This window comes from Daucus carota, chromosome 5 (genome assembly GCF_001625215.2).
Source record: "Daucus carota subsp. sativus chromosome 5, DH1 v3.0, whole genome shotgun sequence".
NCBI lineage: Eukaryota > Viridiplantae > Streptophyta > Magnoliopsida > Apiales > Apiaceae > Daucus > Daucus carota.
This window is the reverse complement of record NC_030385.2, coordinates 5,548,728-5,559,947: the sequence shown is the minus strand read 5'-3', so window position 1 is coordinate 5,559,947 and position 11,220 is coordinate 5,548,728. Positions and strand designations below refer to the sequence as shown.

The 11,220-nt window shown below is 33.5% G+C and overlaps 3 long non-coding RNA genes across 4 annotated transcripts; all 3 read left to right on the top strand.

The window, feature by feature from the left end:
- The first annotated feature begins 1,335 nt into the window (after positions 1-1,335).
- Positions 1,336-4,410, top strand: LOC135153006 (uncharacterized). Its single transcript, XR_010292439.1, has 3 exons — positions 1,336-1,563; positions 3,601-3,687; positions 3,789-4,410. It is a non-coding gene; the product is annotated as an uncharacterized LOC135153006 (long non-coding RNA).
- Positions 4,411-4,486: 76 nt separating this feature from the next.
- Positions 4,487-6,702, top strand: LOC135153009 (uncharacterized). The gene is made up of 3 exons (XR_010292486.1): positions 4,487-5,902; positions 5,993-6,075; positions 6,212-6,702. It is a non-coding gene; the product is annotated as an uncharacterized LOC135153009 (long non-coding RNA).
- Positions 6,703-9,385: 2,683 nt separating this feature from the next.
- On the top strand, positions 9,386-11,220 carry LOC108220751 (uncharacterized). 2 transcript variants are annotated; one of them, XR_001806793.2, is made up of 2 exons: positions 9,386-9,950; positions 10,780-11,220. It is a non-coding gene; the product is annotated as an uncharacterized LOC108220751 (long non-coding RNA). The 2 variants fall into 2 exon arrangements; XR_001806792.2 differs by having other exon boundaries at positions 10,770-11,220.

Here is an 11,220-nt window from a genome sequence, read left to right as displayed (position 1 = left end):
TTGCCATTTTTGAGTGATTCATTTGTGTGCTAATATTGATCAAATTGTTCTTGTATCACTTCTCATTAAAGTTGTCGTTTGTTGAGTGATTAATGCTTGCTATTGAATAGAGATTTATATAATTATTGTAAAATAGTAACAAAATAGCCCCGTGTAATTGGAGTAAAATGCCTAGTCCACCACCATATCTTCATCATAATCGGGAACACCAACAACTAGGAATGAGCAAAATCGAACAAAAAACCGAAACCGAAATCATAAAAAACCGAATGAAACTGCACCAATAAAAATCAAACCAATTAATAACCAAACCGAATAAAAACCGAACCAATAATATGGTTACGGTTTGGTTCTTAAACTTTTTTTTAACCGAATATAAACCGAACCAAACCGAATAAGATTAATTCAATATATATATACATATATATATATATATATATATATATTAAATATACATATAGATTAATTATAATAATATTTTGATTTAATTTTTTAGACTGTCTTATAATTTTCTTTTGAATGGCCCAAAGTTTTTGAAATGTGTATCTTAATCAGATTGTTATGTACCTTAATTAGATTGTTTCTGCTTTTAACCTTAGATATCAGCTCTTGTTTCTTGATATGTGCATTAATGGTCATTGGTCAGTTATGAGACAATATATCATTTAAGGCCTTGAAAAGTTTCCAGGCATAGGAAGCATAGGATATACTCATTCATTTACTTATTTACTTTGCATACTTTCAGAGTTTGTGGTATTACATTTACAATTGCAACATTTTTAGTAGATCTCACCTTGTATGATAATAAGTAAGCTAATCTACAAAATATTGATTCCTTACACATTGCTTTCTTGTAAATTCTAACATCCATCTAATATCAAAAAGATAACAAAGAAATTTTTGGTTTGGTTTAAAACCGAAACCATAAATGAAAACGGAAACCACACCAACGGTTTTTGGTTTGGTTTTGGTTTTTGATTTTTGAAACCGAATAAATGTGGTTATGATTTGGTTTCCGGTCGAAACCGAACCAAACCACGCTCATCCCTACCAACAACATCTTGCTTATATGATTCTTAAAATAAAAGCATAGTGAAAATTTATAAATTGGAAATAATTATTTTGACATGCCATAAAATTTCATTTTACAATCATAAGAGATTAATATATCGATTATAAACATAGAAATATATAATAGTTAGTGAATCTAGTGGTCATAGTTTGAGGACCAAACCCTGTATACATTAGGCCCAATTCACATATATAGACGGCCCAATAAATGAACAATATATACCGGGTATTATCATATTATATAGTCAAAATCCCTAGCCACAACTAGTCGTCCGCACAATCCTCAATGTTCTTGTCAAAAGTTCTAGCCACCACAAGCCCTGCGCACCATCTTCGTTGTTCTTTAGTTTCATTTCGCACGAAACATTATACACTATAATCATCTCATTGATATATGTCTCTATGTCTACTCACCTCCCACTTGTGATTTTGATCATTGTGTTCGTGTGTGACATGGGTTCTATCATGATTAAACTCGCTAAATATTTATTGGTACGTTATATCTCGAATTTTGTCTATTTAGATAATCATATATTCAATCATTTCATTTCATATATGGATAACTGTGAATAGATTATCCAATTTTATTGTTTTGATGAAAATTGTAAGGCAGCATAATGATTGTTATTCATTTGTTTTGATTTATTAGATCTACCAATTTCTTTTAATGAATATGTTTTGAAATTGTAAAAGTTTTTTTGATCGGAGAATATATTAGGAGTGCTCTTAATTAGTAGATTTGGTAGTATGGATACGGCGTAATTGATGGAATATGTTTTAGTCGTAATTAGGTTAATGTTCAATATTGTTAAAATTTTATTTAGCATCATAACATTTTATTAGTAAAAATAATATATTATAGAAAATAGAGTGATTGACACTTTGCACCCCTTATGTTTAGGCGCTTTTTCGATTTGGTTTCAAACAATTTTTTTTGGCAGTATGCACCCTAAAGTTTGAAAAGCGCTTCACTTTTCACCCCTTTGACCACTCTCCGTTTAATTGACCGTTAAAGTTAACAGATGTGAGGTTTTCACTTTGCACCCCACAGTTTTAATTTTTTTCATAAGTATTTACAGGGGTGCAAAGTGTCAATCACTCTAAAATTTATAGAAAATGATTATTATTTATTACAAACCGTGATGCCATGCATACTAAAGAAGCACAAATTATCAACGTAGATTGGTGATAAGGGATCCATATGAAGTTGATCTTCTGCGAATTGCATTTGTCTGATCGGATCTTGGTCAGCACATTAGCATAATACATATAAGGGTAGCTAGGGAAGAATGTTGGTGCATACAAAAACAGATCATCATTTATCTTACTAGAAGTTTGGTTGCATGGCCAGCGGCGGATCCAGGGTCCGAGCCAAGTGGGGTCCAATTTTTTTTAAACATGATAGGTAGCAAAATTAATATCATAGAATAAGTCTGATGTTATAATATTTACATATGTGAGCTGCATATTACGTTTACCTATCACAGCAGCATTCTCCGTTTCTTCATTTTCTGAAATCTCTCCATAATATCTTCATTACTTATTGTTTCGAATACGTCTCTTTCAATATAGATCACCATACAATCTATATGCTTGATGTGATTTGATTATACAAAGAAGCTTTGAGCTTTCTCGGCCGTTCTTCCGGTCGTTGCGTTGCTCTTCAGTCTTGTCTTCATCACTCTGCACCTGTGAGCACAAATGACTTGCTATTATTTTGTGTTTACTTTTCTTGGCCCGGGCTTGAATTTTTTGGCCCCATATCATCTTTATTGGCCCCATTTTATATTACAGTTCTGATTTTTTATACATAAAAAAGTAGGTTTTTTTTTATATAAAAATTCAAGTGGGGTCAGGGGCCCCACCTGACCCCTGTGTATCCGCCACTGTGCATGGCGTGTCTATCTGACTCTGGAAATAGAATATATATGGTCTGTTCACATGACCTGGGGAGACATGATATAACATAGCAAACAGAAGAAGCTACAATTATATAGATAGTCTGAGTTTTAAGCCGAGGATGAATCTCTATAGTTGCGGAAAGTCTTTCAGAACCTCTAATACATTGTTGTCCGCAGAAGCTAGCAGTTGAGAGAGTTTGCCGCTTAAATCATTCACCTCTACTTGCAGACTGTTAATGTAACTGCAAGTCTCTTTGAGAATGTCCAGAGCTGGTACTAGAGTGTGGTAGCAATGTAGCCAATGCTAATGTAGCCAAGTCTCTTTGCTCTACATTTGTTTTCAGTTAAGCTGCAATGATTACGGCACATTGTGTGCAGTCTTTTAAATTAGCTAATTTTCCATGCACGGTAAGATTAAATACTGAAATATATGGTGTGCAAATTTTAATGCACCGATTCTTGTTCACCAGTGATCTTACGCTACTTGTTTTAGTTAATTTCCTCGGTTGCTTCAGTTAAGTTATGGGATGTTGTACTCAATGCTCAGAAACTAAATATTGCATATAAGGATATAAGTAATGAAGCAAATTTTATATTGGTTAAATACCCTTTTTCTGTTGTCACATAGGAGACACCACTAAGCATTCATTATATTCAGTGCTTTAAAAGAAGAAGCGCCAACCCTTCAGACGATTTTCAGGAAGCATTGAAACAGGTACAACAGCTCTGCTAATGTGCATTTGATTTATATTTAAAACAATTTATATATAGGTTTTATCTTTATCTCATATTCTCTATTTATTCTACTTGGTGTAGGCAATGCAGGCAATAAAAAAGAAGGAAACCAAACAAGGGATAGATTCTTCTTAAAGGCGGTAAAAACTTAGAAATACCTGACTCTTAGGATCTTTATACATGTTCAAGGCAAAAGTAAGAATTCCATAGCATTGTTCCTGAAACTAGAGTTTCATGCATTCTTAATTATGTACTGCTATGGTCTTAACAGATGTGGGGTTTACACTTTGCACCCCACAGTTTTAATTTTTTTTTTATGATATGCTAGAAATTGTTTCGCAGTATTATATGCTAGAAATTAGGGGTGTGCACGGGTCGGTTCGGTTCGGTTTCTATCTAAAACCGTTACCGAACCGTGTATTTCGGTTCGGTTCGGTTTTTTGGTAAAAACCGTAACCGAACCGTTTGAAACGGTTTTTTTCGGTTCGGTTAACCGTTGGTCGGTTTCGGTTTTTTCCGGTTTTTATATGATTGGAAACTAGTATATACAAATTTAATACTATATTTAATTTTAGAAAAATATCTATATATTTATAATATCAATTTCTCTTATTAAACTATATAAATAATATATTGTATCACACACACATATATAATATGTTATATATAATAATATATAATAAATATTATATTTTTTTATATATTATATAAACGGTTCGGTTTTTCGGTTCGGTTTTAGGGGTAAAACCGTAACCGTAACCAAACCGTTATGACGGTTCGGTTCGGTTACGGTTTTTTTCGGTTTTTGTCGGTTACGGTTTTTTTCGGTTTGGTTTTTCGGTTTTTCGGCTCGGTTTCGGTTTTTCGGTTTTTTTTGCTCACCCCTACTAGAAATTGTTTCGCAAGCATTAGTAAGTAATGCTTGCTAATAATCTCATACTATATCTTGTTGCTTACTTGAACTTCTTTCTCTTAAAGTATCAGAGGTTGCATCATTGACAAGGAATTTTGACGTCTCAAGCACATCACCATATAGACCCTGAACCTCGTTGCAATGGACTCCATTTTATTGGATGATAAGAGCGCAAGACTATATTTGGACAGAAGACTGCAGGAAAATGATGTAAAAGGGGCCATTGATTTTGCTATTAAGGAGCAGAATATATTTCCAAAGCTCCACGGACTTTTACGCTTTCTAGGTAACATTACTGTGCAAGTCTCCCCTGCAGATGAGGAAATAGACCGGTATAGTGTCCTAGGCGTTGATAGTTCAGCAGATATAAAGACAATGAAGCAGCAGTACGTGAAACTGGCTAAAGATAACAAGCTGATCAGGTCGCAGGAAGTACATAAGCTTCTTAATAAAGCGTGGCATACCTTGTCAAAAAAATTCACCAGAAGAGATTACGATATGAGGAGAATATAGAGAAAAATCCAACAGGATGCCTTTGTTGTGAAGCAGGCAATTGCTCATCTACACAGCTACTTCAGCCAGCACCTGTTCTCCATGATTTTTCTGAAAATAAAAGTAGTGGTCTAAAGCAAGTTTCTTCAGCACAGGCAGTTGAGATGGCACCTGATCTATACAATGTCCCCGAAAATGATGGAATACACTTGACATCAGTTCCTGCAGTCACTAATTCAACACAACCGACACCTGATGTCTACAATGTATCAGGAAATAAAGAACCTGGCCTGAGCTCAGTTAGCACCGATACAGCATTAATTCAGCCAGCTTTAGGTATGTGCAGTATATCGGGAAAAAAGAGAAGTGGCTTAACCATGATTCCCTCTGATACACACTTGATTCTGCCACAGCAAGTTCAGTCCAATATACCGGGAAATGGAGGAAGTGGCCCAAATTTAGTTCTCTGTGCTACACAATCAATTCATCAAAGGCCTGGCATGTACAATGTATCTGGAAATGAAGGAATTGGCCCCAGGTTGGTTTTCTCATCTGAAGAATCATTTCAGCCAGGGTCTGGTATGGTCAATGTTGCAGGAAATAGCAGAAGTGGTCCAGGGTCAATTTCTTCATTTCTGTCCTAGCTGTCATGACATGTTTACTTACTGCAGATGAAGCTTTATGACCATAGAATGGTTCAGAGAGGGGAAGTACTCTCATACGAAGGAAATATCGGTGTACATGGCCACTTGCAGCATGCAGTACCCTTCAGAAATATTTGTCATGTCTGGTAACAGTTTAAAGGATATGCACTCATTTTCTATTATATAAATTTAGCCTTCTAAAGAAATATAACTTATCGATGTATAAAACAAAACAGGTGGGACAGATCTGGGGAACTTTTATTTAAGGAGAGGTTTATGGATTGTATCCCCTCAGAATTTTGCTGGGGAATGAAAGAAGGTATTGCTCACTAATTCAGTTCAGTTTCCTACATATCATCATTACCCTGAGGCACAATCCTTTTCTTGAAAAAGGTGCATTTTCTTTCATTTTCATATTATTATATAAATTAGGTACGATTGACATTAATTGACAGACAACGGGGAAAAAGTAGGCAGCATATATAACCAACACTCTAACTTTGGCGAAGCCTGGATTGGAGGACTTGATGGTATTTATCATATGAGGTGGTGATATACTTCATTGTATCAATGAAAGCTTAATGGGAGATGCATCTGATCATTGGCCATCTTGACATGCTGCAGTTGAAGTCCTTATAGAAGTTTTATGTTGCTTTTGCAATTCTCCTTCTCCATATCATTTTATCGTTAATTAACAAACTGTTCATGACCAGAATATCATTATGTGTATTCCCCACCACAAGAGAATTCAAACGGGAACACCAAAATAGCAGTTAGTATACTCTTTAATAGGGGTGTTCCAGAGGGATCCATGCCCTCCCATATGAGAAGTTAGTATACTCTTTAATAGTCTTTGTTTGTGTAGAACAGTTGACAAGAAGATGTTGTATTTTGGTAGCAGACAATCCTCTCACTTTGTGAATGCCATTTATGAATACTTTTTTAATACTTGGACTAGTACATGTATGATGGTAGAGTATTATGGTGGTATTGAATACCTTGTGATGAATTTGACTTTGGTCAGCTCATAAAATTTTTGGTGTGTATAAATTATAATTTCATGGACTTGCTAATTTGGGCTATTAATCTATACAATAGCATCTTTTTAAAGAGTAGCTGGTGAAGCTTCACCAAAGCTCAATCAACTCTGACGAGTAGAAAAAATAGACCCCCTGAAATTATTTTCTGCATCCGTCACTGATTCAGGTGCCTCTCAATCTTGTAATTCTAGTTTTTCAAACCATACACATGAGAAAACTGGAGAGATTTCTCATGTTCATCATCAATTTGATGTGAATTTTGTTGATAACAACTAACACCCTTTGTATTTAGACAAATAATGATCATCATGGGCTAATTTTGATGTTAAAAAGTTTATGCTCCTGATAACTATGCTCCTTGGAGCAATTCATGCAAATAGTGTTAAATGACAAGAACAAGGTTTGTGTATTCTATAGTTGCTTTGAGTGGCCTGTTTGTTCATTCACCTCTGTATTCACAGTGGGAGAGAGTGAACGATTTGATTGTTGATTAGATTACTGACGGCTTAAACCAGGTTACTACAGCCACACTATGCCATAGATGCACTTACGACAGAACACAAAAAATATAGGTGACAAACTTATTTGTCCCACATCGAGGAGATTTTGAATAGATCTCCTTCTCGAATCTATATAGGTTCATTTGTTAATTAGAGAGTCAAAAGGTAGCCTAATTTATTAACTAAAAAGGTTAAAGATTCTAAATATGCTAGTATGAAGGCCAACATTTACTCTCATAAAACTAGAAGAATTGTAAGAGGTTTATCTCACTTTCCTATAACACTACAAGAGAAAGCGGTTTTGCCAATGGAAATTGCTAAGGGAAATTAATCCGTTGGTAGTTCCCAACGGATTTGTAACGATTTGACTAGCCAATATTCTGCCAACCAATTCGCAACGAATTACCTACGCTTATTTACTAACGAGACGTTCCGTTAGAAAATATAACCGTGCAATGGAATAGTAACAAAAGGCCAAGGAATGAGCAACAGACTAGCAACGAAAACATCTATTGTTATGTTCGTTGATATTCCATTGGTAAATATTAACAGTTTCGTTACTAATTGGTTACTAGTTTTAGATGCCGCTGCATGAGCACATAATACACGGATACTATGCTAGTCTCTTTAGTTGACATGTGTGTAATGCTAAGGCCCAATGGGCTTTAGTAAATTAAATTGATTTGGGTTGTAGAAAAAAACCAAGAGTATACTGGACTTAGATATGTATTAATATTAATATTAAGTAATTCTCTTTGATTTATATATGTTACACAATTGTTAATTGGCTCATTCTTCAACTAGAAATTTTATATTATATTCTTAACTGGAAATTTTATATTGAATCGTTATAAAAAAATTAACCTTTTATTTGGTATGAGAATTCTGTAGTCAAATGTTGTCAGTTTACATAGCTTTTAATCTGATACCTACCTAAAACATAAGACTATTTTTTAAACATTTATTTTGGACGATCCAACTGTACGGATATTATTGTAATGGGATAATATTGATTAAAGAAACTTAAAAAAAATAGCCTTTTATTTAGTATGTGGATTTTGTAGTCAAATGCTATTAAATTACTTAGCCTTTACTGGAACACTTAACCGAAACATGAAACTATTTTTTTAAAAATCATTTCGGATGATCTAAACATACGGACGTTCTTTTATGTGGTGTGTGGATTTTGTAGTTAGGTGCTGTCAAATTACTTAGCCTGTAATGGAATACTAATCGGAAACATGAAACTATTTTTTAAAAAATTATTTTAGACGATCCAACTGTACAGATATTATTGTAACTTGTTATATTGATTAAAATAATTTTTTCAAAAAAATATGTCTTATATTTGGTGTGTGGGTTTTGTGGTCAAATGCGGTCAAATTACTAAGCCTTTAATCGAATACTTAACAGAAACATGAAACCGTTTTTTTAAAATCATTTTGGACGATACAACCGTACGGATGTTTTTGTAACGTGATAATATTGATAAAAAAATTTTTTAAAAAAAATTAGCCTTTTATTTGGAGTGTGGATTTTGAAGTCAAATGTTGTCGAATTACTTAGCCTTTAATGGGGTACTAACCGGAAACATGAAACTATTTTTTTAAAAATTATTTTGGACGATCCAACCATACGGATGTTATTATAACGTGTTAATATTAAGATAAATTTAAAAAAATATGCCTTTTATTTGTTGTGTGAGTTTTGTAGTCAAATGCAGCCAATTACTTAGCCTTTAATCGAATACTTACCCAAAACTTGAAACTATTTTTAAAAAAATCATTTTGGACGATCCAATCATACGGATGTTATTTTAACATGTTAATAGTTAATATTGGTTAAATTTTTGTAAAAAAAATTAACCTTTTATTTGGTGTTTGAATATTTTAGTCAAATGCACTCAAATTATACTAATTATTTTTAAAGTCATGAGAATTAAGTTTATTACAAAACACATATAATAATATTTAAATTTTGATCAATTTCTTATTTTAAAATAAAAGATATAATAGACTTTAAATTTTATTAAAGTTATTATATATTTGAAATTTTTTGTTAGCAATCAAAAACTAAAAGTATAGATTTTGAAACAATGATAAAAATTTGCGCGGTTACAATTCCCCCCAATTGAAATTTTTTTGGCCTTTTTCTCTTTGTTTCCCCCGCAACAGACATTCTCTCCTCATCCGGCTCTCGATAAACTGTCTCTCGCTCAATTTACTCTCTAGTAACACATTTTTTCAACTTTATTTTAGGTGTGTTCTTCAATTTTAGACATATCGTCCTTCGATTTGAGGCATATATCGCTAATTTGGGCTAATTAAGAGGATCTTCTTTAGGTGATTAGGGTTTTTCGGCGAAGCTTGGAATTGGGGCTTTCACATGTAAAGATTCTTTGGCTGCCCAGGGAAAGCGTCGTTACGATGGTAACCAAACTGGTTATTTCTTTGTCATTTTCAAGGTGTTTTTTGCAGGCGTATTTAATTTGTTAAATTTAGGGATTGTATGGATGTTGAATTTTTGAGATATTGTATGACTTTAAATATCAAGCTGCAAGTGTGGATGATGAGGGTATTGGTGTTAAGATTGCTGGATTTGCTCAGTTTTCTAGTCCAAAGAAACACAATGGGGCTGCAGGTCTAGATATGAGGGTAATGATAGCTTCAACATAGTTTCTTCCTATTGTGGTTGTGATTGATTATTTTAATTGTTACAGCTTATCTTGTTTTTCTTTTTGCCATTGTGTGCACCACCATACAGGTCTTGTTCACATCAATGAAATATTAGATGCATTTGGCTTATTTATTTAAAGTCTATGAGTTATGTTTATTTTAATCAGAATATCAGATACATTTGGTATATTTTGCTTATGGATGCACGTTCTTTGAAGCCTTCTATGTTCTTGATGCAGGAACATAGTTTAGGATAAGAATAACTCATAGATTATAAGCAAATACCCAAATTAAATCATAATACATTAAGCTTTGATGATTTATTTGGCGTTGTCTTGTAGTGTCAATATATATGAACCTTGGTTTGTCTGTGTATAGAAACATGTTCAGTATATTTCCTCTGTTTTTTTTTGTTTTGAAAGAATGAGTTGTCTCCCTTACAATCACGTGTGTGATTCTCGTCCAGCTACTTGTAGCAGAATTAAACTTCATTTGCTATTTTATAACATGCTATACATCTTAAGATAATTTTTTAGTTATGTTTTGTAGGTTAATAATGACGATGGATCTGCAATTTTTGTGCCATTTCTTTTTGTTTTTATGGTGTGCTATATTATTAGTATGTCTCTAGCTCTTGTTTTATGATTTCTTCGAGTTAAATAAGAGAGGATAGCACACACCGTATTGGTTTTATGATGAGAATGGCTTGGTTGATGATAATAATGTGCAACCTAGTATACTTTTTTTTTATCGGCTGATCTATAGTTAACTGATCATCAAGTTTGACTCGTACTGTAGCTATGTTTAGGAAACCTTTGTGAATCTTTGCGAGCAGCAGAATACTTCTGGTCAGCCTATGGATAGAAATGCATTATTTCTTAATGCAGTTGGAGGTCCAGACAATTGAACAGGGTATATGGAGTTGGTTCATCACAAGCAACTTCTATCAGTCTGAAATTATGCCTTGCACTTCAACCGTTGTCAATGAAGAAAATGAGTAGCTGAAGTACAACTGATAGAGATGAATGAGCGGATGGAAGTGATGGAATATCAAATTGCCAGGTTCATTCAGGCTAATTCAGTCCGAGATTCTCAGGGACCTGATGTAGATAGTCAAAATGATGATAATTAAGATTTGTTTTAGTAACTGCAGTGTTAGTTTCATTTATGTATGTCGCTTATGACTTAAAACTATTGCATATGACATTATAAATGTTGAGATTATTATATATATTTTGTTGTTACTTCA